The sequence below is a fragment of the Gossypium hirsutum genome, unplaced genomic scaffold (genome assembly GCF_007990345.1).
Source record: "Gossypium hirsutum isolate 1008001.06 unplaced genomic scaffold, Gossypium_hirsutum_v2.1 scaffold_134, whole genome shotgun sequence".
NCBI lineage: Eukaryota > Viridiplantae > Streptophyta > Magnoliopsida > Malvales > Malvaceae > Gossypium > Gossypium hirsutum.
Window position 1 is genome coordinate 19240 of NW_024402825.1, and position 26872 is coordinate 46111.

General features: G+C 31.0%; 1 long non-coding RNA gene, 6 other non-coding genes and 1 pseudogene across 7 annotated transcripts; 5 read left to right on the plus strand and 3 right to left on the minus strand.

The window, feature by feature from the left end:
• Positions 1-2132: 2132 nt before the first annotated feature.
• On the minus strand, positions 2133-2293 carry LOC121226348 (U1 spliceosomal RNA). Its single transcript, XR_005924184.1, has one exon. It is a non-coding gene; the product is annotated as a U1 spliceosomal RNA (small nuclear RNA).
• Positions 2294-5673: 3380 nt separating this feature from the next.
• LOC121226356 (U2 spliceosomal RNA) lies at positions 5674-5870 on the plus strand. The gene has a single exon (XR_005924192.1). It is a non-coding gene; the product is annotated as a U2 spliceosomal RNA (small nuclear RNA).
• Positions 5871-7264: 1394 nt separating this feature from the next.
• LOC121226353 (U4 spliceosomal RNA) lies at positions 7265-7415 on the plus strand. The gene has a single exon (XR_005924189.1). It is a non-coding gene; the product is annotated as a U4 spliceosomal RNA (small nuclear RNA).
• Positions 7416-8886: 1471 nt separating this feature from the next.
• Positions 8887-10827, plus strand: LOC121226346 (uncharacterized). The gene is made up of 3 exons (XR_005924183.1): positions 8887-9224; positions 9504-9618; positions 10477-10827. It is a non-coding gene; the product is annotated as an uncharacterized lncRNA (long non-coding RNA).
• Positions 10828-16560: 5733 nt separating this feature from the next.
• LOC121226350 (uncharacterized) lies at positions 16561-16725 on the minus strand (annotated as a pseudogene).
• A 669-nt stretch (positions 16726-17394) lies between these two features.
• Positions 17395-17591, plus strand: LOC121226358 (U2 spliceosomal RNA). The gene has a single exon (XR_005924193.1). It is a non-coding gene; the product is annotated as a U2 spliceosomal RNA (small nuclear RNA).
• A 1469-nt stretch (positions 17592-19060) lies between these two features.
• Positions 19061-19211, plus strand: LOC121226351 (U4 spliceosomal RNA). Its single transcript, XR_005924186.1, has one exon. It is a non-coding gene; the product is annotated as a U4 spliceosomal RNA (small nuclear RNA).
• A 2769-nt stretch (positions 19212-21980) lies between these two features.
• LOC121226354 (U1 spliceosomal RNA) lies at positions 21981-22140 on the minus strand. Its single transcript, XR_005924190.1, has one exon. It is a non-coding gene; the product is annotated as a U1 spliceosomal RNA (small nuclear RNA).
• Between the last annotated feature and the right edge of the window lie 4732 nt (positions 22141-26872).

The following is a 26872-nucleotide window of genomic DNA, read 5'->3' on the forward strand; positions in this document are numbered from 1 at the left end:
GTTAACTGAATTAATTCGGTCGGGGTCGGTTAATAATTTTTTTGGAAGTTCGGTTAATGATTAATTCGGTTCGAACTCGGTCGGTTAACCGAACTTAATAAATAATATTATAATATTCAGTCTGGGGTCGGTCGGTTCGGTTGATTTTTTAGAAGTATAAATTAATCGGTCAGTTAATTCGGTTAATTTTTTTCTATGTTTTATACTTGTTTTAACCAAAAATCAAAAAACCTATAAAATTCGATTGGTTCAATTAACCGACCGAATTAACCGAAAAAGTTCAGTTCAGTTATTTTTTTTGAAAAAATTTCAGTTTGATTAACGGTTAAGGGTTTAAAAGAGTCGGTTAATTCAATTAATGATAGTTTGGGTTGGTTAACTGGTCAGTTAACAGATTGAACACCCCTAATCAGGAGGTTGATAACCTGGTTAAATTGGTACAAGACAGACCAAATGGTTTAAGCTTGTTTGAGATCTCCCAAAAAATTTGCCCCTACAAAGTATTAACTTCTGATGTAATTAATTATTTATATTTATAATAATTTATTATGTTTAATTTTTTTTAAAAATCAAAATAAGGAGAAGGAATAAATAAGAACAAGACTGGTCAATCTGTCAGGCTATACAAACGTCCTTTCAATATTTTTGTAGAGGTCTTCAACATTTAAAAAAAAAAATCAGGTCTCAAAAATTAAGTTGGACAAAAAAAGACCTGTGGTTCAAAAAAACATACATTGCGTCAAGTTAATAATTATGTTAAATTATCTTTTATAGCATTATATATTATGATTTGAGTAAATTCATATAAGAATATTGATTATTAAGAATTTTATTAAATTATATATTTTAATTAAATATATTTAATAATAATTATGTTAAAATATGATTAAATTATTTATTACTGATATTAATAATCTTATTAAAATTTAATAACAATAACAATAATCATTAACCTAAACAAATTTATGCTAAGGGTATTCTAGTCATTTTAGTTTTTTCCCTTATGCTATTACACCTCCATTCCATTCAACCAAACACAAGAATACTATTACGCCTCTATTCCATTACATTCAACCAAACAATTGATTTGTTATTACGCCTCTATTCCATTACAGCGAACCAAACGTGCTGTTAGTTGCGGAGATGTGGTCACTGATAGTATGATATCCCTGGCAAGCTCTTTCTGTTTTCCTATAATTTTCGATACTAAAATAACCTTTTACCAACAACTTTTCATTGAACTTGCAAACCAACCGCAATGCCTTTTATTGACAAATTGTTCTAAAAATTTATTAGGTCACTTTTTATTTCTCGAAAAACTGGTCTATTTTTAAGAGATCCGGATTCCAAGTGATAGAAATTTTTGCTTTTGGTTTCTTCTCTTCTCTGTATTGGCTTATTTCTGTTGCCACACTATTTGGCTTCCGCTCTAATCAGACCTCCGTAAGTAATAGTCTGCAATGATTAATTTGGTTAATTAGAAATTAACAAAAACCGAGTGAACCAAAGTTATCTGTAGTACAAGTTAAATTGATCGAAACTTTTGAATTAATCAAAAGCAGGAGAAGCATGTCGATTAGACCTGCAACTACGCAATGGTATTGGTAAGCCATTAAATAAAACAACAATTTGCAAAATGTAATGTGTGAAGGGATTAGATTCTGTTTGTATGGTTTTGCAAAGGCTTCAATCTTTACTTTAGGAATTTTTAAGAAAAAAAAAGGTTTCAAAGCCCAATTGCAGTGGTATCGTTACTATGACATAATTTTCAAAAGGTAGATTTGTAAACATATTTATTTGTGAACATTCTGAATTGAATTATTATCTTAATTCTCTTTTCAGCTAAAAAAGAAATTATGTCTGTCTCCTCTTACCTGCCCGCCTGGAATTTTTGGGAGGCTACCTAGGTGTTCTTAAGTATGCTTGACAGTTGAAACCAACTGATATTTGCCTTTGACCCTACTGAAGCTGTAGAGGATCGTTTCCTGCTGGTATCAACTAAAGCATGGAATGGTCACAATGTTCACTCACACACTTTCTACACTCTTTTTCGAGATTTTGAAGCTGTTTATCCATATAGAACAAAGAATTATATCCTAAAATTTGATATCAATTACTTTCACTTGAAATTGATAGAGGCTGCGCGAACGCAAGCCCCCACTGCCACAAATTATGACGTAGGCTCTCCCTCTTGGGGAGACCTTAAAGCAGCACCCCTCCCAAGTGCAATGGAGGTCACTGCTCTAGGCCATGAGTCTTCCTGATCACTCATTGACCCCGTCCAGGTAAGTATGTTTTAATGTTGCTCTATCCTCTCTCCTTATACACCACCCTTTATGTTTTGTTTACCATACGCTAGCAATGTGGGATTCAGGTTGCATTGTGGGCATAAAGATTTAGAACATTTTTACCTTTCAATACTTCTAAACACTAATTATTAACATTTTCCAATCTTGATTTCTGTCAATAATAATAGTTTTTTTTTATCAACATTGTTCTTAATTTTATAGTGATATGTTAAATACTTCTCAATACCAAATATCGATCTTTTAAAATACCTATAAATATAAGAAGTATACTCATTGTTACCATGTATAATACACTTGAATTCAAGTGATATTTTCTTCGTCACTAATTTAAGATTGAAATCCCTGTTTCTAATCAAATTCGATTTAAGATTATTAAGTGATTTAAGATTAAAATACCTTTTTTAAATAAAATTTCATTTAAAATTATTAAGTGTATAAATCCATCATACAACCTCTATTTCAAGGAAAGAAACACCGAAAACCTATCTGATCCTACTTAATTCATAATAAAAGTACTTATTTAAACAAATTAATTGAAAAGGATTTTTTCCCTAAACAACAAATTTTATTGGAGTAGAGTTTACATAGTAAAAAATGGTATTCATTAGATATGATTTGGCCCTTTTCTCTTTGTTAGTTTAATGCTCAATCCAAGGAAAAGAGTGGATGAACAAAGCATTAACTTATCTCAATTCCTATAATCCACACCAAATTTCTATTTTAGCTTTTTCAAAATCACCTCCTTATGCTTATTCAACCAAAGCCTTGTAAATCTCCCTATCCAAGCTAACATCTATCCTAAAATACCCTTACCTTAAAAGGGTTGTAATCCAACTTAGTAGCATATAATCAATTCCAATCATCTTTCAACAAATTTGCAATGTATATACATATTATTATTCCCTTATTAACCTGACTCGGGCTCGAACAGATACATGGATCTAACCAACACACCAATTTAGCATCCAATACCTCATTGGAAAAGTCTAAAGTAAATAAATTGTATCCAGCGCTCATCGGTATAATCGAAGTAAAAGTTGTGTCCAACGCTCATCAACACATAGTTGAAGCAACCCATACTTAATCTATCCTATGGGATGTCAGCTAAATCCAACTTTGCACGAATAATTAATAGGGTAACCAATTATCCAAATCATAATATAGCTCAATTTATAACTCATCATTTTCAATTCATCAACCAATTCATCAATTCATATATATATCATAACATGAGTCAAGCCAATTTCGTATTTTCATCAAGTGATATTATTTTTAATTTTATTCAATTTTACCTTTTATCTTGATAATCAACCAACATCATATTAGTTCAGTTTGATTAATCATTTTTAACTCACCTCATTACCATAACATGCAAAACAAGGTAACTATGCAACAATTGAAATTAATCAAATCATAGAAATACAAATCGAACACTCGAGTTACTCGTCATCGGCTTTCATCTTTCCTCTCCCTATTGACGTTCTCGCATCGTATTTTGCTACGAATAATAACCTGACAATACATAATATTAAATTCCAGCTCAAATCACAAATAATTACAAAGTCACATATATTTTACAATTTATCCAATTTAGTCCCTAAAACCGAGACTAACCTAACTTTCAATTTAAAGCTCCAAATTGAAATCTAATTTCACTAATGCTTATCAGAGACCTCCTATTTCTTATTTCTACTGCCAATTTAATATTTTATATAGTTTAGTCCCTAATATTTTATATGTGAAAGCCTTCTCCATTGAAGACTGGTGGGGCTGCTGGTGAAAATCCTGAAGAAGCCATCAAGTTCCTTGATTTGAAGCAACAGGTCCACTAAGACAAGAGCTCTCGATACCAATTGTTGGTGCAAGAGGCAGCAACAGGCTGTTTTATGTCTTGCTTGAATAGCAAGCCTCGAGCCTTGGTGAAGAAGCAAACTCGGAAGCAGAAACAGAAAAATGAAACTAGCTAGTGAAAAACAGAAAAGAGAGAAGAAGATTGAATGAAGAATGAGCTGATTTCTTTCATTAACACTTCAACAAGGCATTAAGCCATAACATATATCAGTCAACAAGTAAAACAAACAAGTAATCACCTAATCAACTACCTAACTCCACTAATTTGCATTGAAACTTACAAGATTAGCTTGTACAACTTGCATTGCTGACTTTTCAGTCAATCAATATCAAAAACATTTACCTACTTAGTTCAACATGAACTAGATTACAAAACAATCAAAATGGAACTAAAAACAGCAAATGGATTGGCAGCTTCAAACTTCAGTTGCTGCACACCATGGCACCACTGCTTGCTGCTATTCCTGGAGCATGACCACCTTTGTATGTCGTGCATGGCCACCTTTGCATGGGAACTAAACTTAACAATAATTAATTGGGCAAGGCAAATATCAGTTGGTTTCGACACAATTATAAGTATTTACCCCCAAAGGGAGCCTCCCAGAAATTCCAAAATGGTCACATATAAGACTAGAGGAGATAAAGGAAGGCATAAATTGTTTTTAGCTGAAAACAGAATAAATCTAATAATTCAATGTTGAAATATGTCGGTCAAAATAAAGAGATTTTATGTTGTTAACAACATCAGCTTCCAACTGATGAGCCACTCCATTTCCTATGAAGAGGCTACCTGTAACAGCGTTTTGGACTCAAAGGCAAGTTGATAGCTTCAGGTTTTGTGGAACGTCACCGGACGGACGAACTAGGCCTGCTCATTTCAACAGCTTTCCTTGAACTGCTGCCAATACCATATCCGGAAGAACTGAGTCTTCCATTATCTCTCCTATCATATCCATCAAAGCAGCTACAAATCTTCCTATTCAAAATTATGTCACCTGCAATTGGGCTTCGAAACTCTTTTTCTGAATAAAAAATTAATTAATTTAAAAATTAGTGTAAGACATTAATTCATAAGATGCTTTAATTACGGTAAATGTAAAATATAACATATTTTAATAAATTGTGGACGTCAACAATTCCCAAAGTAAAGATAGAAACCTTTGCAAAAGTATACAAACAGAAACTTCCATGTAATGTAAACCTTACAGTTTGCGAATTCTTCTTTAGTATTTAATGGCTTACCTACTAATATTGCATAGTTGGAAAGACTGATTGCTTCTTCATCTTTTGACCTATATCAAGCTGCAATAAGAGGACTAGTGTTATAATATCCAAAAATTTACATGTGCAAATTCACCAACATGCAATGTGCTGTGCAGGAAAAATTATACTAGTTTTGTCCATAGCAAACTAAAAGTTCCTTCTGACATAGTCGAAATCCCATATAGAGAGCGCAAGCCAAGGGTAAGGCAGAGACGCATTATAAAAGAAATATCAAGATGAGTTTAAGCTCATACCTTTCTCGGCCTTTTGGCTAAGATCAAGTGTAGTATCTGTTCTTATCAGTTTAATATCTGATACGTGGATCATTGATCCGCATGATATTAAATCAATATTTTTAGGGGGAGAGCTCATTAACAATAGCTTGCTATTGGGGTTCTCGAGTGTCGTCTTTGTTTTGCACTGCTGCATCGTTCTGGCACACCCCTCCGATTGTAGTTTTAACCTTTTGAACCAATAGACGGTAGCTTCTTGTTCGGATTGTATTAATAATTGAGGTGTAAATCTGTTTAAAGACACTATTTTAAGGGTTAATGTACTTGAGTTTTAGTCCAAACCTAATGGATGGTATCTAATTTAATTTCTGAAGTTCATTGAAGAATTGTTGTTTCAATTTGTAGTTGGCGCATAGAATTGCCGTTCAATCATTTAATTGGCTTTTCAGTTCTACGTTCTAATCATTTAAATTGAACCTAGAAGCTATTTGATTTTAAAATTTCACTGTTTTACGATAATAGAAACAATGCTTACTATTTGTATATAACATTTACATGGCTTCACACACATGGTGCCGTGTTCTTCAATTAAATACCACGTAATCGAGATGGAGTTTGGAACTTGTACACTAAGGCTGTTGTCTTTGTGAAGCTGATGGAGGATCTTCATCAATTGAGTGAACTTAGGGTTCTAAACTCGGAGGTATTGGAGTTGGATAAATGCTTGACTAATCTCAGAGGAAGACTTGAAGGCAACGAGTGTCTTTATGGTGGCATTCTTGTGAATGTGTCATGGTGTCTTTATGGTGTTGTTCCGCAACGCCAACAGCATGGCTAATGCCGAGTTTTGATCGTGCTCGTGTGGTGGTGATTTTCTCTAGTTGACTTTTAGAGCTGTTTTATGTGGCTTGTTTTATATGGTTTACTGGTGTTTTCTGGTTTTATTTTGGTGTATCCTTTTGGTTGGGTTATTTTTTATGTTGTTTTATCTTTGTAATCCCACTGTTTTCAGTGGTTGTTTTATTTTTAATATAATCATTTTGATGGCCGAGCAAAAAAAGTAGTAAAAAAAAATTTAATGCCAGGCTTTAAATTTCAATTTCTTAAAACATTTTCTTTTACAATTTGAAGTACTAAACATGGCGTTCAACATCCACCTCAACTCATTTGCATCAGCAATGACCTCCATATTTGATATATTTTTAATTGATGATAAAGTATTATTATATTTATGTTTTAAATTTAATTTTTACTCAAATCATGTTTTAGCATTTTACTTTGTAACTTATAATTATTTAGAAAAATTGAAACTTCAAAATAATTCAACCACTAAAAGTGGCTGACTTGAATAGAAGACAAGTAAAAAAAAAATCATATGTATCGTATTTTTATATTATTATTATTTAATATAGGTAAAAAGTTTTAATTACACATTTATTCATTTAATTTTCTTGTGAAGTTAAACAAAAAAAAAACCTACACTAGAAGCTAAACAAGGATACAACAAAATACACAAAATTAGGCTATTATATCCCACATGTACCGGACAATAACTCAGACAAATCTTGCACCTGCTATAAAATGGAGCTAAAAAGATCTGGTCAAGCCATCTTTGCGCTTGGGGCAATGACGCAGCTAGTGAGGTTTTAACCGAGGCGCGTCTATTGCTGGTTGAAAACTATTTCCAGACCCCCTCTTAGGCCTGGGTTCTGCCCTGGCCTTTGAGAATTTCTGGAAGGGTTCCGTTCGGGGTAAAACCCTACAATTTCTAGTTAATTACTTTGCTCTTCTTTTTCCCCTTAAAATTAAGATGGAATAATTTGTTTATGAAATTAAGGTGTTCAAAATATTTGAAGGATTTAGCATTTTAATATTTATTTTAGATTTTGAATTTAAAAATACATACCGAAAATTCTTGAGCAAGTGTTCGACACAATAATGAGAGGTTGAAACTTGTTGATCCAAGCGTATTATACGTAGCAACTATTAGTACAATTTTATATCTACCGATAATTTTTTATTAAATTTAGGGTAATTTATTAACTAATTGATCCAACCATTCAGAATTCAATTGTTGATCATTTCACAAAATTCAATCTACTCAATTAATGAAATATATAAGTTTAATTAACTGTACACCAGGTAATTACTATCTACTAGAGAAATAATAAAAAGAAAATGTACAACATAATAGAATAGAAAAAGTAGAAACTAAAATTAGTAAAAGAGCATTAATAAAAATTGAGAATTGAAACATAAGAACAAAAAGAATAATAAGTATTACAGGGGTAACAAACCTCTTTCACCAATGATAAGAATGTTGTGAGCTTGATTTAATCAAAAAACTTGATGAGGTATTAAACGCAACTATAGAGATTATAATAAACTAGTTGAATAAGGTTACAGGAATGAAGTGTAAGAATACACACTTTGAGTTTGGATAGTATGCGTAATCACTAAATTAATTTAGTTAATTTGATTAATTAAATTAATATTTATTTTGGAAAATAAAAAACAAATATTGAAATAGATTAAATTATAAATTGTTAGGTCAAAAGTTAAAGCAGTACATATAATTAGACTCAATACATGAGAAGTTCAATCCCCTCATATGATAAGTGAGGGGTGGCAACCTTAGTAATATTTACTAGGGTGTGCCGCTCATCACTCTCCTAGTTAGACTAGGGGAGTATTTTTATTAAATAAGTATTATTTGTGTTATTCTTATTCAACTAGAATTATCCCATATCTCTAGAAATAGATAATATTAGTAGAGCTATTAAAACATAAGTTTGATATATTGTTATTCTGCCATAAAGTAACCAAAAAATTATTTACTTAAAATAAATTCTATTTTTTGGTAATTATAATAGAATTACTTTCCTACTGAAAGTAATTAAGTTTCTTGTTCTGTGTAATTTAAATCCATCTCATACAAAGTACAAGTACATTTCAAGAAAAGATTTATTGTTATAAATATGACGTTGACTCGGTTTCAAAATTTTTGAACTTATACTATAACTGAAAACCGTTTTCTTAACCCACTACAGGAAATTAAGCTTTTAGCGGCGTTTTTAGTGGCGATTGGACCAAAAACGCCGCAAAAGTTTAGAGCTATGACGATATTTTTATTAGAAACGCCACAAAAGGAAGCAATCGCGGCGTTTGGACCAAAAATGCAGCGAATATGTATTAAAATTTTACAAAACGGCGCCATTTTTAGTGGCGTTTGGACTAAAACGCCACAAAGATTATACATTAGTGGCGTTTTTCATAAACGCCGCAAATTTTTATTAAAGTGGACCTAAACGGTGTCATTTTGTTAGCCCCGAAATTCCTTTAGTTTTTCCCCAAATCAAATTTCCCTGAAATCCCTAAGTTATTTTTCCCAAATCACTTTATTTCTTCCCCAATTTCCCCTAACTGATCGAAATCTCTAACTATTAAAGAAACAAGCCAACATAAATTCTTGTTTCCCTCCAAATTATCAAAATCATTTAACTTTTGTTTGAGCCTAATTTTTGGCTGGAAATTCTTCGCCTCTTTCTCTCCGCTGCCGCTTCAAAAGGTAAAATTCTTTGCCTAATTTTATTTCATGGTCTTATTACTGTTTTAGTGTATTTGTATATAATTTGTCTATACATGGGGATGATTTATTTTTTTATATTCCCATTTCTGTTTAGCATGATTAGTAAGGATTTTTTTACTTTGTTTGTTCATGCTTCTCAAAGCTTGATTCTATTTTCTAGTATGTTACATGTTTTTTCCCGGCTTGTAAGTTGGTTTTTTCCCTCTCCTTGTGTTTGAAACTATTATATTCTACTTGTCCTTTGATGTCGAATAACAGGGGAAAATGCGCCAAACTACCTTTGTATTGAGTGGATAACAAAGATAACTGCGGGATATGGGAGGCTGCTGTTGTTCTCCCCGGAAACCTAATCTGCATGGGACACCTGTATAATGTTAGTAATATGCTCATCTTATGAATATGTCTAATGCCTTTATTATCATATAGGACTTTTTCTTATTTCATACTTAAGAAATAAAGCATGTTTGTTTGGAATATTGGGAGTATTCACTCACAATAATCCACAATAACAGGTTGGAAAACGAATGGAAAAGGAAGAAGCAAATGAGAATGAAACGAAGAATATTTTAATACCATTAGTTCACTCTTTTTGTAATTTGTTATTCCATGAAATTGACATTCTTTTTAATCCCTTTTGTTCCTTCTTTCCCTTGAACCAGTTATAGAACCTGTGATCTGCAACTGATTTTTTTATCTGATTAATGTTGGAACTTTTTACTGACCCCAGGGTCTTCTTTAATCATCTGAATAGAGATGTCTGTTTGTGTGCATGCTCAGATTTGTGGAAACTATTTTTATTGTGATTTCCTGCTTCAGCTTGTCTGATTCTTCATTGTATTTTGCTATTTCTTTCTTTCTTTTTAATATTGATGAAGAGCTAAAGGGAAAAAAAACTAGAGGTTTGGTATATGAATCCATCGATTCCCCTAACATGAGAATCTCCTCCAAATACACCATAAAAAACTTCACGGGAGATTGAGTGTTTATATGTGTGTGAAGGATGAAGCCCTTGTGTTGTTTGTTGTGGCCATTGTGCTAATATAGTAGCTTACGTGGTGATTTCTAATTTCTTTTGGTGGAGATATCCCTTTAACTGCTACCTTGATAAAAGGGTTCTTGAGAATCCCAGTCTTTTATGTATTATTCTTTGAATTTTAAAACCCCTTTCCACAGTGTCCACCAGCTTAGGAAGAGAATGAGTCTTTTAACACCTCATGATGTATTATTGCAGGGTTTTGGTTTGGGAAAACACTTAAAGCTTGGGTTTGGAGATACGTAGTTATCAGCATTAGTGGGCAGATAATATTGTCCCAGTGCAGGTTGCAGTTCGTTGCGAAGGTGTGCTATCCTTTTTAATGCCTGGTACAGACTAAAATTAATGGTTGTTTTCATTACTGTTTTCTTTAGTCTTCGATCACTATCACATAAGGAGCTATTAAATTTCAGCTTAATTAATGCTTCAAAAAGAGGGGATGCGTATGTACCTAGCATGAATAAGCCTAAGACTCGGCTTAAGGGCAGTTTAATTTTAATGTTGGTGATATGAATACTTGGTGATATGAATGCATTTTAATTTTAATATTTGAATTTCTATGAATTTTTTATATTTTTAATTTTAATTTTATTTTTTATTTTTATAATTTTAAATTATTTGTTAATGTAACATATAATACTATGTTAAATTTTATTTTTTATTTTTATAATTTTAAGTTTAGCTAAAATAATAAGGATTAAATTGACAAAAAAAATATAAACATTAAGATCTAAATTTACTATTATATATTATTATTTCTTCGCGTTGAGGAACAAAAGTTTACTCATTTGAGATAAATTAATTACTAAGTAAAATGACTTAAATTAATATCATATTTCGAATTTAAAAATAATTTTAGTTTTTCTTCTAATAAAGTTACTCATTTCAAGGATATTAAAAATTTAAAGTAATTGTTTTCTTAAAAATATTTTAAATTAATTATTATCTCATGATAATAGCTAAATAAAAAATTACAAATTAGAAGAGGAAGATTATAACTTGAGTTCTAACTTTTGGATTTTAATTGTGTTATTAATTTATTATTTTAAATTCTAAATTTAAATTCATTAATTTTTATATTTAGTTTTAAAGTTAAAGTTTTCATAGAAAATTTAATTTAAATAATATTTTTTATTTATCCTTAAAAGTATATAGTTTAAAGTTCAAATTTCAAAAATAAAACATAATATAATATTTATCATAGAAATAAATATTATTTAATTAAAATAAAATTTTTAAAGGAAAATAATATTTATCTTAATGTTAAAATTATTTTAATATTTTTCATAAATATTATCATAAAATAAATTGATCGATTTTAATGCGTAGTATAAAGTTAAAAAGTTCATGGAAATTTAATTTAAATATTAACTCAAAATAGATGAAAAATTAACAAATATTAACTTTATTAACATATAATTATTAATTTGTTAATTTTTATCTTTTAAGTATAGCAAACATAAAGGTGATAAAAACACAAATTTAAAAATTAAAAGAGTATAATTAAAGGGTTAAAATCTAAAGTTAAAATTTAAAGATGATAATCATAACTTACATAAACATTTAAAGAATAAAAAAAAAACTTTAGATCATAACTTACATAAATACATATCATAACTTACATAACTTACATAATACATAAATATATATCATATCATAACTTACATAAAACTTTGGATCAAATATATAAAAATCACATAAATTTGGGCAACACTATTGTTTTTCCCTACTCTTATACTTATAAATAAACAACTTACCTGAATTAGTTTACACCCATTAAATACTTGATACTTGAAATGTATTATCTATTTTAGTACAATGACATGATTTAGATCAATTTAGAACATATAAGTAACAGTAATTTATTGTCAACTTTAGACTTCAAGAACTACGAAATGGATAAGAGTTGGATGAATTTGTCAAGGGTAAGCAACGACTATCGAAATGGAGTACAAATTTTTCTAAATTTTGCATTTCAAAATGCAAGCCAAGAGAATATGATTCTTTGCCCATGTAAGAAGTGTAGCAACATCAATTGGCATATTCGTGAAGTTGTCTATGAACATCTAATTTTTGATGGCTTTATTCGGGGTATAAAAAATGGATTTTCCATGGAGAGTGTACACCTCGTAGAACCTCTTCAACGATTAATCCGGCTTATCCTCATAATGCTTACCATCAGTCTGTTAGAGAAGATGACATGAAAGGTATGTTGCATGATGCATTTAATATGCACAGTCATGGTTTGCAATCGTTTCCACTTGAAATTATTGTATCCAATGATTGTGATATTGGTGGAAATGCTTTTATTGAAACGGGAAGAAGTGTACCTGATGAAGATCCAAATGGAGAAACGGAAAAGTTCTACAAGTTACTTAATGAAATGAATGAAGAACTTTATGAGAGATCAAAATTTTCAAAATTGTCCTTTTACATTCGTCTTTTTCACTTAAAATGTTTGGGAGGGTGGACCGGAAACTCTTTTACACTGTTGTTAGAGTTTTTGAGAGACATGTTTCCGTTTGCAAAGATCCCTCATTCATGCAAAGATATGAAGAAACTGATAAAAGATTTAGGCCTTGGTACGACAAATTCATAGTTGCCCAAATGACTACATGTTGCCTAAATTCATAGTTCCACTAATACCAAGGCTTCAAAGGCTTTTCATGTCATCAAAGACAGCCGAGTCTATAAGGTGGCATCATGATCGATGAACCAATGATGGATTATTAAGGCATCCTACAGATTCTTTAGCTTGGAAATCATTTGACAGTAAATTTCCAAGCTTTGTAAGCGATCCTCGGAATGTGAGGCTTGGGCTAGCATCTGACGGATTTAATCCTTTTAAAATCATGAGTACTTCGTACAGTACTTGACCTGTAGTGCTTGTTCCTTACAACTTGCCTCCATAGATTTGCATGAATCAATCTTCTTTTATCTTATCTATGATTATCCCTGGAGAGAAAGGCCCCGAAAATGATATTGACATTTATATGCAGCAATTTATTGAAGAGTTGAAACAGTTATGGGCGAGTGTTGAAACATATGATGTCTTGAGAAAGGAGAACTTTTATTTGCTTACAGCTTTGTTGTGGACTATTAATGATTTCTCGGCTTATGTCAATTTATCTGGTTGGAGTACCAAAGGACGTTATGCTTGTCCTTGTTGTGTGGCGTAAACATGTTTGAAGTGATTATATACTGGGAAGAAGTTCTCTTATACGGGGCATCGTCGATGGTTAAATGGAAATCATAGATTTAGATTTCAGAGGACTTTATTTGATTGTACTGAAGAGAGGTTGGTGGATGAGAAGTGAATAGGGAAAGGTTTTCTAAACTAACTTCGATGCCCTCTTAGGCTTCCTTCATCTCCCTTTTATAGGAGAATTCTTGAACTCTATTTAATTTTCTTTGAATCTCGCACAGTTTTTCTGATAAGGATAATGTCTCATCATTGATTTGACATGGTTGCTTCCACGTTGCTTCCTTTTTTGTCTGCACCTAGATGTCGTTTTCCCAAGTTGCTTTCTTGGATGTAATTTTCCCATGTAGCTTCCTTTTTTGTTTTCACTTGGATGTCGTTTTCCCAAGTTGCTTCCTTGATATTTTAATTGGTTTTTTCCAATTGGCTTTATCCTTCTTGAATATTAACTAGATTCATTTCCTCCATTTCATCTAGCTGTAATGAATCTATTGACAGTCTTGGTGAGTTCTAATTTTCCCACGTATTTTTTATTTCTTCTATTATGTGTGATGAAATATCATCAATCTCCATGTCAGCTATCTTTTTTAATAGTTGCACGGATTCTTCGTCTCTATCATCTTGAGTGTTTCCAATATCATATGCCAATATTCTTCTTCCATCAGTCCATAGGCTATAAGTTTTTGTTGAAGTAAATATTGGACTTTGGTCATTAAATCTATTCTTGTTTGGATATGATAATAACTGAGATTATTATAACACTTGTCAATATTTTTGTCAAGTTTCTTTTTCTTCTTTAGTTACTGAAAGGTTCGGACCTCCAATCATTTTTTAATGATCCAAATTTGATATGGCTGATAAAATTTTTCTTTTTTAGCTATACCATTAAGACTACTGATTTCAAGATGAAAATAATAATAAAAATCATCTTCATTTATCATACGTAATAATATAGATTTAATAAATGCAGAAAAATCTTTTAATAAATGGAAAGAAAAATTTTGAATTTTTATTTCTTTAACAAAACCCAATACTACTTATATCAAATGGTTCATGATCAAGTCTAAATTTTATAGTAGGGAATTTTTATTTAAATCGTTTGTAATAACATAGGCTTGTAAAAAATATTCTGAAAAAGCTTTTTGAAATTGAACTTGCTGTTTGCAGATAGCTCCATTTATTTTTGTAAATATTTCCACTGGTAAAATTTTTCTAGCCTTATTATATAAACATAACCTAAACATTTTATTCATAATAGGGCTATTTGTTCCTTTATTAATAAAATACTGACATATATCAAGAAGATTGTTTATCTCCTTAATATCTAAATAACTGATTTCTAGTTCTTCCCAATCTCGATATAAAATAGATTTTAATAATAAATCATGACCTTCTTATTCTTTAGTTATTTTTCAACTAGAAATTGTGAAAGCTTAGTAAGAGCTCTCCTGAAATTAGCTATTTATTCAGTAATATGGGTTTCCATATATCATTAATAAAATTATATAATTCTGATGGTAAGTCTAAATTATAAAAAGATTTTATTTCCTGAATTTGTTGTGGTTTCAACAAATTTTCTGATGCACAAAATTTTTCTGCTCCTTATAATTTCAGTATAACCAGCTTGATATGCTGAATTTGGATCTTGAGACTAAGGGAATTGACTTTACCGGTTGTGGTGTAAATGATAAATGAGTTCCAACTGGTTGTCTTACCATTGGATATAGAATCCTTGGTTAGGATAAAAAGATACTTGAGAAGGTATTGTCACAAATCCTTGATTAGGATTTGTCGATTTGAATGTTTTCCCTTTGTTGGGCCTTTTATGAACAGTAGTCCATTTATCGACTTTTTCTAGAGGTTTTTACCTCTATCCATATGGCATGCTAAGATAATCAACAATAATATTGTTAGTACCTTTAGACGTATAAGACTTCAAAATTAAAATTACATAATTTATTATATCATCTAATTCTTCGAGGTACCACTTTTATTAGTAAGAAAATGATTAACTGCCTGATTATCAGTTTTTATAATAAAAATTTCAGATGCTAAATATATAAGAAAGTGTTTTTATTCCTCTCTTTATTGCTAATAATTCTTTTTCATATATGACATAATTAATTTCATTTGGTTTAAATTTCCCCGAACTATATCCACATATTAATTCTTCTTTATTTATTGTTCTAGCTTTAAAATACAACCCCAATAATTTTGTGAGGCGTCTGTTTCTAAAATTAATTTATCACCTTATTTAGGTAAATAAACTTTGGAATTTGATTAATTTCAGATTTTAAATTTTTTATGATTTTCGAGTCTATTTTAGACCAGATAAAAGGTTTATCGCCATTGATAAAACTAAATAATGAAAATAGTTATAATCTAATTAACATTTATTACTTAAAAGATTTAGTTAAAATAATTAGAATTGAAGTAAAGTTGTTTATCTACTCCTATTTTCTCAGATTGAGCACATTTCCTGTACAAATTAGACATTCAAAGCGAAAACAGACAATTCATGTTATATGAATACAATTTTCTATTATACCAACTCTACTTCAACAAAATTTGTTGCTAATGGAATAAATCTTGATCAATTAATCTATTCAATTATGTACTTTATACTATGAATCATATGACTTACACTAAATAGATTTAGATAGGCTTTCAACCCCTTTGAAATAGAGATTAGATATGACAGATTTATATATATATATAGATATGATTAAAGAGATATTTTAATCTTTCAAAAATCATGCAAGAACAATACATTTAATTAGATAAGATGAAAATACCACATAAATTGGGGTGTATTAAATATGGAAACGATGGATTTTATATTTACCGGCACTTTAAAGGACTAATATTTAATATCGAAAAGTATTTAATAGATTTTATAAAATGAAGAAAAATGCTAATTGATTAAAATAAAATTTTTATAAATAGAAATCGAGATTGAAAAATGTTCATTAGTGCTTATAAGCATTGAAAGTTAGAAATATCTTAAACCCTTATGCCCCGAACACAATCTAAGCCAACAACTTGGACCTACATCCCTACCACATGACAAACAAAACCTAAAGGTGTTGCATAAGGAGAGAGCATATAATAACAGCTTTTGAAGCTGTTTACCCATATGGAAAAAATAATTATATCCTACGCGAACGCAATGGGGACGTATCAGATATTAAACTGATAGAAACAGATACTACTCTTGATCTTAGCCAAAAGGTCGAGAAAAGGATCAATAAATGTCTAGATTTATATTTTATAATGTACCTTCGCCTCACCCTTTGCTTGTGCTCTCGATATGGGTCTTGGAGTAGGTCTGAACATTTGTTGCTATGGACAGAATGTATATAATTTTTTCTGCACCCCCACATGGGATGCTGGTGATTTTGCACGTGAAAATGTTTGGATAATATAACTATAGTTCACTTATTGCAGCCTATACTGATCATAAGCTGGAGAAGCATGTAGATTAGACCTGCAACTACGCGATGGAATTGGTAAGCCATTAAATAAAACAACAATTTGCAACATGTGTAAAGATAGAAACCTTTGCAAAAGTATACAAACAGAAACTTCCATGTAATGTAAACCTTACAGTTTGCGAATTCTTCTTTAGTATTTAATGGCTTACCTACCAATATTGCATAGTTGGAAAGACTGATTGCTTCTTCATCTTTTGACCTATATCAAGCTGCAATAAGAGGACTAGTGTTATAATATCCAAAAATTTACATGTGCAAATTCACCAACATGCAATGTGCTGTGCAGGAAAAATTATACTAGTTTTGTCCATAGCAAACTAAAAGTTCCTTCTGACATAGTCGAAATCCCATATAGAGAGCGCAAGCCAAGGGTAAGGCAGAGACGCATTATAAAAGAAATATCAAGATGAGTTTAAGCTCATACCTTTCTCGGCCTTTTGGCTAAGATCAAGTGTAGTATCTGTTCTTATCAGTTTAATATCTGATACGTGGATCATTGATCCGCATGATATTAAATCAATATTTTTAGGGGGAGAGCTCATTAACAATAGCTTGCTATTGGGGTTCTCGAGTGTCGTCTTTGTTTTGCACTGCTGCATCGTTCTGGCACACCCCTCCGATTGTAGTTTTAACCTTTGGAACCAATAGACGGTAGCTTCTTGTTCGGATTGTATTAATAATTGAGGTGTAAAGCTGTTTAAAGACACTATTTTAAGGGTTAATGTACTTGAGGTTTAGTCCAAACCATAGGGCTATAATTTCTCATTATTTTCATCTGCATTACTTAGTTGCTGTTTGCCCTCCTGGATTAGTTAATTGTTTGAAGTAATGGATGGTATCTAATTTAATTTCTGAAGTTCATTGAAGAATTGTTGTTTCAATTTGTAGTTGGCGCATAGAATTGCCGTTCAATCATTTAATTGGCTTTTCAGTTCTACGTTCTAATCATTTAAATTGAACCTAGAAGCTATTTGATTTTAAAATTTCACTGTTTTACGATAATAGAAACAATGCTTACTATTTGTATATAACATTTACATGGCTTCACACACATGGTGCCGTGTTCTTCAATTAAATACCACGTAATCGAGATGGAGTTTGGAACTTGTACACTAAGGCTGTTGTCTTTGTGAAGCTGATGGAGGATCTTCATCAATTGAGTGAACTTAGGGTTCTAAACTCGGAGGTATTGGAGTTGGATAAATGCTTGACTAATCTCAGAGGAAGACTTGAAGGCAACGAGTGTCTTTATGGTGGCATTCTTGTGAATGTGTCATGGTGTCTTTATGGTGTTGTTCCGCAACGCCAACAGCATGGCTAATGCCGAGTTTTGATCGTGCTCGTGTGGTGGTGATTTTTCTCTAGTTGACTTTTAGAGCTGTTTTATGTGGCTTGTTTTATATGGTTTACTGGTGTTTTCTGGTTTTATTTTGGTGTATCCTTTTGGTTGGGTTATTTTTTATGTTGTTTTATCTTTGTAATCCCACTGTTTTCAGTGGTTGTTTTATTTTTAATATAATCATTTTGATGGCCGAGCAAAAAAAGTAGTAAAAAAAATTTAATGCCAGGCTTTAAATTTCAATTTCTTAAAACATTTCTTTTACAATTTGAAGTACTAAACATGGCGCTCAAAATCCACCTCAACTCATTTGCATCAGCAATGACCTCCATATTCGATATATTTTTAATTGATGATAAAGTATTATTATATTTATATTTTAAATTTAATTTTTACTCAAATCATGTTTTAGCATTTTACTTTGTAACTTATAATTATTTAGAAAATTGAAACTTCAAAATAATTCAACCACTAAAAGTGGCTGACTTGAATAGAAGACAAGTAAAAAAAATCATATGTATCGTATTTTTATATTATTATTATTTAATATAGGTAAAAAGTTTTAATTACACATTTATTCATTTAATTTTCTTGTGAAGTTAAACAAAAAAAAAACTACACTAGAAGCTAAACAAGGATACAACAAAATATACAAAATTAGGCTATTATATCCCACATGTGCTGGACAATAACTCAGACAAATCTTGCACCTGCTATAAAATGAAGCTAAAAAGGTCTGGTCAAGCCATCTTTGCGCTTGGGGCAATGACGCAGCTAGTGAGGTTTTAACCGAGGCGCGTCTATTGCTGGTTGAAAACTATTTCCAAACCCCCTCTTAGGCCTGGGTTCTGCCCTGGCCTTTGAGAATTTCTGGAAGGGTTCCCTTCTGGGTAAAACCCTACAATTTCTAGTTAATTACTTTGCTCTTCTTTTTCCCCTTAAAATTAAGATGGAACAATTTGTTTATGAAATTAAGGTGTTCAAAATATTTGAAGGATTTAGCATTTTAATATTTATTTTATTTGTAAGAGATTAGTGTTTAAAAATACAGACAATAGCAATTCAAATAATCAAATTTATTCATTTGATGAAGTGTTGGACATAATAATGAGAGATTGTGATAAACTTGTTGAGCAAGGTTATGAAAATGGAGTGTAGGAATACACCTTCTAAGTTAGATGAAAATAGCACTTAAATTCGGTCTATTGAAATATATAACTTTAATAAATTCGGTGTTTAAAATTTCTGACTGAGTTAACATAGTAATTACTACCAGAGATAATAAAAAGAAAACGTAAAATAGAATAGAAAAAGCAGAAACTAAAAGTAATGAAAGAGCAATAAAAATTGAGAATTGGAAAAGAAGAATAATAAGTATTACATGGCTAACAAACCTCTTGACCAATGATAAGAAAGTTGTAAGCTTGATTTATTGTGAGAACTTGATGAGGTGTTAAGCAACTATGAGAGGTTGTGATAAACTGGTTGAATAAGGTTACTGGAATGAAGTGTAAGAATACACATTCTAAATTCAATCGTATGGATGGAGTATGGCTCGGATTATATGGATGGAGTAAGCTTGGTTTCAATTCACTTTCATATGAGTTGCACCATTTTTCCCTCTTTTCATGGCTTCATACTCTTCTATAGGTTGTTTGTTTAGGGAACTTGGGTCTTTCTTCTGAAAACATAACATTTTAACCACGATGAGATTCCTAACCTTGTTTTCCAAAGTAGAACGACTGTTTGTTGAGTTTCAATAATTTTTATAATTGTAACGATCCGGTTTCTAGTGGTGTCAAAAAAGACGGGTTTGAGACTCCATTTCCGTAAACCAATCCCGTAAATATTATTAAATACTTACAAAGTTATTATATAAGTGAATTGAATTTTGGATAAGTAATTTAGTCGAAATTGTGTTTAATTAAGGTTTAGTGACTAAATTCTAAAGTCCAATCACTATAGATTTTTAATTAAGAAATGACTTGAGGACTGACATTGTAATTAACCAAAGATCCAAAATAGCAATTAAATCATATTTAAATGAAAATAGTGAACGGTAAGATTATTTAGTCACTAACCTAAGTTAATTACGGTTAAATTAGTTAAAACATAAGTAATTAAACTAAATTACAAATTAATCCTATTATAAATAAGACAATTTGGTGGAATGAAAGAGAAACTTTCTGTCATCTTCCACCTACAAACCATGAAGAGAAAAACAAAAGGTTCCAAGGGTTTTCAAAGTTTTGGTCACTAATTAGATGTTACAATCAAGTCATTTTCTTGTAATTTTTATGTTTTGAGGTCATGGGAGCTGTATTTAGCTTACCCATGTACCAATTTGTAAAACTGTTAAAGTTTTAGAAAGTTGCCATTGTTGATTTCTTGAAGTTTTAGGTGTTAAATTGATAGATTTAAGTTTAGATGTGAAAGAATGACTGAATTGTAAAGTTAATTTATAACTTTTTACATTAGGGACTAAACTATATAAAATATTAAATTGGCAGTAGAAATAAGAAATAGGAGGTCTCTGATAAGCATTAGTGAAATTAGATTTCAATTTGGAGCTTTAAATTGAAAGTTAGGTTAGTCTCGGTTTTAGGGACTAAATTGGATAATTGTAAAATATATGTGACTTTGTAATTATTGTGATTTGAGCTGGAATTTAATATTATGTATTGTCAGGTTATTATTCGTAGCAAAATACGATGCGGAACGTCAATAGGGAGAGGAAAGATGAAAGCCGATGACGAGTAACTCGAGTGTTCGATTGTATTTCTATGATTTGATTAATTTCAATTGTTGCATGGTTACCTTGTTTGCATGTTATGGTAATGAGGTGAGTTAAAAATGATTAATCAAACTGAACTAATACGATGTTGGTTGATTATCAAGATAAAAGGTAAAATTGAATAAAATTAAAAATAATATCACTTGATGAAAATACGAAATTGGCTTGACTCATGTTATGATATATATATGAATTGATGAATTGGTTGATTTGGTTAATTAGAAATTAACAAAAACCGAGTGAACCAAAGTTATCTGTAGTACAAGTTAAATTGATCGAAACTTTTGAATTAATCAAAAGCAGGAGAAGCATGTCGATTAGACCTGCAACTACGCAATGGTATTGGTAAGCCATTAAATAAAACAACAATTTGCAAAATGTAATGTGTGAAGGGATTAGATTCTGTTTGTATGGTTTTGCAAAGGCTTCAATCTTTACTTTAGGAATTTTTAAGAAAAAAAAAGGTTTCAAAGCCCAATTGCAGTGGTATCGTTACTATGACATAATTTTCAAAAGGTAGATTTGTAAACATATTTATTTGTGAACATTCTGAATTGAATTATTATCTTAATTCTCTTTTCAGCTAAAAAAGAAATTATGTCTGTCTCCTCTTACCTGCCCGCCTGGAATTTTTGGGAGGCTACCTAGGTGTTCTTAAGTATGCTTGACAGTTGAAACCAACTGATATTTGCCTTTGACCCTACTGAAGCTGTAGAGGATCGTTTCCTGCTGGTATCAACTAAAGCATGGAATGGTCACAATGTTCACTCACACACTTTCTACACTCTTTTTCGAGATTTTGAAGCTGTTTATCCATATAGAACAAAGAATTATATCCTAAAATTTGATATCAATTACTTTCACTTGAAATTGATAGAGGCTGCGCGAACGCAAGCCCCCACTGCCACAAATTATGACGTAGGCTCTCCCTCTTGGGAGACCTTAAAGCAGCACCCCTCCCAAGTGCAATGGAGGTCACTGCTCTAGGCCATGAGTCTTCCTGATCACTCATTGACCCCGTCCAGGTAAGTATGTTTTAATGTTGCTCTATCCTCTCTCCTTATACACCACCCTTTATGTTTTGTTTACCATACGCTAGCAATGTGGGATTCAGGTTGCATTGTGGGCATAAAGATTTAGAACATTTTTACCTTTCAATACTTCTAAACACTAATTATTAACATTTCCCAATCTTGATTTCTGTCAATAATAATAGTTTTTTTTTATCAACATTGTTCTTAATTTTATAGTGATATGTTAAATACTTCTCATACCAAATATCGATCTTTAAAATACCTATAAATATAAGAAGTATACTCATTGTTACCATGTATAATACACTTGAATTCAAGTGATATTTTCTTCGTCACTAATTTAAGATTGAAATCCCTGTTTCTAATCAAATTCGATTTAAGATTATTAAGTGATTTAAGATTAAAATACCTTTTTAAATAAAATTTGATTTAAATTATTAAGTGTATAAATCCATCATACAACCTCTATTTCAAGGAAAGAAACACCGAAAACCTATCTGATCCTACTTAATTCATAATAAAAGTACTTATTTAAACAAATTAATTGAAAAGGATTTTTTCCCTAAACAACAAATTTTATTGGAGTAGAGTTTACATAGTAAAAAATGGTATTCATTAGATATGATTTGGCCCTTTTCTCTTTGTTAGTTTAATGCTCAATCCAAGGAAAAGAGTGGATGAACAAAGCATTAACTTATCTCAATTCCTATAATCCACACCAAATTTCTATTTTAGCTTTTTCAAAATCACCTCCTTATGCTTATTCAACCAAAGCCTTGTAAATCTCCCTATCCAAGCTAACATCTATCCTAAAATACCCTTACCTTAAAAGGGTAATTAATATATTTTCATATTTTCATATAATTTGTTGATATATTTTAGGGAAATATTTGGTATACTGCTAATGGCGTTTTTAGACTTCATAAGTAAGGTCAGGAGGTTGACAAGCGTCCTACAGGGTATAATAAAATATTAAAAAGGAGACATGTAGCAATTTTTAAAGCTACTTGTGAAATAAAAAAAGTATACTACAAGTATACCAAATACTAACCCATATTTTTATAGATATGTTTTAATTATCAAATATTTTTGTTCACCCACATTGTGGTGCGATAAAATCTAGTAATATTAATGAGAACTATAACTATCATTATTGTAACACCCTATACCCGACTCGGTTGCCGAGTTCAAATTGCAATGTGCCCTTAGCATTCTTGTAATGGAATCATACTATCAGTGACCACATCTCCGCAACTAACAGCACGTTTGGTTCGCTGTAATGGAATAGAGGCGTAATAACAAATCAATTGTTTGGTTGAATGTAATGGAATAGAGGCGTAATAGTATTCTTGTGTTTGGTTGAATGGAATGGAGGTGTAATAGCATAAGGGAAAAAACTAAAATGACTAGAATACCCTTAGCATAAATTTGTTTAGGTAAATGATTATTGTTATTGTTATTAATTTTAATAAGATTATTAATATCAGTAATAAATAATTTAATCATATTTTAACATAATTATTATTAAATATATTTAATTAAAATATATAATTTAATAAAATTCTTAATAATCAATATTCTTATATGAATTTACTCAAATCATAATATATAATGCTATAAAAGATAATTTAACATAATTATTAACTTGACGCAATGTATGTTTTTTGAACCACAGGTCTTTTTTTGTCCAACTTAATTTTTGAGACCTGATTTTTTTTTTTAAATGTTGAAGACCTCTACAAAAATATTGAAAGGACGTTTGTATAGCCTGACAGATTGACCAGTCTTGTTCTTATTTATTCCTTCTCCTTATTTTGATTTTTAAAAAAAATTAAACATAATAAATTATTATAAATATAAATAATTAATTACATCAGAAGTTAATACTTTGTAGGGGCAAATTTTTTGGGAGATCTCAAACAAGCTTAAACCATTTGGTCTGTCTTGTACCAATTTAACCAGGTTATCAACCTCCTGATTAGGGGTGTTCAATCTGTTAACTGACCAGTTAACCAACCCAAACTATCATTAATTGAATTAACCGACTCTTTTAAACCCTTAACCGTTAATCAAACTGAAATTTTTTCAAAAAAAAAATAACTGAACTGAACTTTTTCGGTTAATTCGGTCGGTTAATTGAACCAATCGAATTTTATAGGTTTTTTGATTTTTGGTTAAAACAAGTATAAAACATAGAAAAAAAATTAACCGAATTAACTGACCGATTAATTTATACTTCTAAAAATCAACCGAACCGACCGACCCAGACTGAATATTATAATATTATTTATTAAGTTCGGTTAACCGACCGAGTTCGAACCGAATTAATCATTAACCGAACTTCCAAAAAAATTATTAACCGACCCCGACCGAATTAATTCAGTTAACCGAACGATTAACCGAATTAGGTCAGTTAACCGAATTAATTCGGTTTTACCCAAAATTTGCACACCCCTAATCCTGGTTATCTTCTCTAGAGATGTGGCATATACTCCAGTGCCCAATCTGCACCCAAATTTGATGAATTCTTCTGATCAAAGTAGATTGGAACTCTTGGAAGAATTCTCTTAAATGGCCTTAGTCACCTCAAGATTATCATTTTTAATCAAGACATTATCATAACCCCGATCGATTAAGAGTACCAAACCATCTAAGATGCCCCATGATTCAGCATAAAAAATAGAGCAGTTCCTCGAATAACTGTTAAAGCCAAGAATCCACCTCCCATCTTGATCACAAACAATTCCTCCTACTGCAGCAAAACTTGTTTCATTTCTGACTGGCCCATCAGTGTTTAAATAACCTAATTACCTGTCAAGTATGAGGTTATCAAACAATTCCTCCTACTGCAGCAAACTTGTTTCATTTCTGTTTAAATAGACCTAATTACCTGTCAAGTATGAGGTTAGAACCGATCTTCGTGTCTCAGATAAGGAATCCTTTTAAAAGGACATACTGTTTTGCCCAAGTATAGGACACCCTGGTAATATCACTAATATTCCAAGACACGCCTTGAAAATAAAAAAGATTTTGATTCTTCCAAATGCACCAAATCATGATCCCAAAAGGTAATTCCAGTCTACATCTCCCAAGCACTTGACATGTTGATTCTGCAAGTTTGATATAAGCCATTCATGCAAATTACTAGAATAAAATCAAGTTTGCCGATCTACTAGAATTAACCGATCCAAATACTCCTTGTTGAAGAACCGTCCATAATGACATAAGTATATCTTTGAAACCATGCCCACAAACACCACAAGTCGTATCATGCCCATTCCCTGACGTACTCTTTCCACATTGGTCACCACAAGTCTTGTCTGTGTGTTATTTATACTAAATGTTTTACGATTGCTAATCTTAAATTGATATATTAGAGTTGTGTGATCTGAATCCGTTTGATCCGATTTAAAAATTCGATATATAATTCAGTTGTTAAGAAATAAATAGAGGCAAATTGGATCTGGGGTGGTACGACCTCGAGTCGAACCACTAATTTTGACCGAAGGTTCGGGGGCGGAGCTCTTGCAGTACGGACCTGCCGCACAAGTTAAATTCGTATAGGGGTATACTTTTTACCCTAACAACTGTGCATAGTCGAAAACCTCTTGTATTTTTCAACATTAGTGAATTTCTTCTCCTTGCCTATGATTTTTCCCAATAAAAATTTTGTGTGTTCTTATTTTTCTTTCTTATTTTTGTGTGATTACTCTTGCTGTCATTATCGACCTATAATATAACAGAATATGATTAAAAAAACAATTAAATCTTTCAAGAATTACATAAGAACAGTCTATTTAATTATTTAAGATGAAAATACCATTTAAATTCAATCGTATTATACATAGGAACTATGAATTATATCTACAGATAATTTTAATAAATTAGGGTAATTTATTAACCAGTTGAATCAACCAGTTGCAATTTAATTTTCGATTATTTAAAAAAATCGATTTATTCAGAAATATATAATTTCTATAAATTTAGTGTTTAAAATTGCTAGCTGAATAGTAGGAAGAAAATGTGCAACATGATAGAAAAGATAGAGCGGAAGCCAAAATCTAATAAGGGAGAAATAAAATTTTTGAATTGAAAAATAAGAAGAAAAAGGAGTGTTAAACCGATATTTGTTTTATGGGCTGAAGTACGAAAGTTGTGAGCTGGTTAAGTAAGGTTATGGCAATGAAACGTAAGAAAACACATTCTGAGTTAGATGATAGTTGGGATTTGTGTTGAAATCTGTTTTTACAAAAGCTTGGTTTTAGTTCACTTTCATAAGAGTCACAACCCCTTTTCCTCTTCATCGCTTCAAATTTTCTACACGTTTGTTTTGTTAGGGAATATAGGGTTTTCTTCTTTAAAACATAACATCTCAGCTTTGACGAGATCCCTAACCTTGTATTTCAAACTACAACAATTCTTGGTTGAGTTCTATAATTTCTGTAACGATGGCTACAATGCTAATTAATTATACTAGCTTTGATGGAATAGGCGTTAGAGGCGGTTCTGAAGAAAATACGTAGAAACTCTAGTACATCATAGGAATTTAGATGATTGATTCCTTATCGCTCATTATTCATTCTTATCAATTTTACATGTATATCTGTTTATCTACTCTTACTTTCTTTGGATTGCACAAATTAGATAGTTAAGCGAAAATAGACAGATCATGTCATATGATACCATTTTTATTATGCCATCTCTACTTTAATAAAATTGTTGCTCATGGAA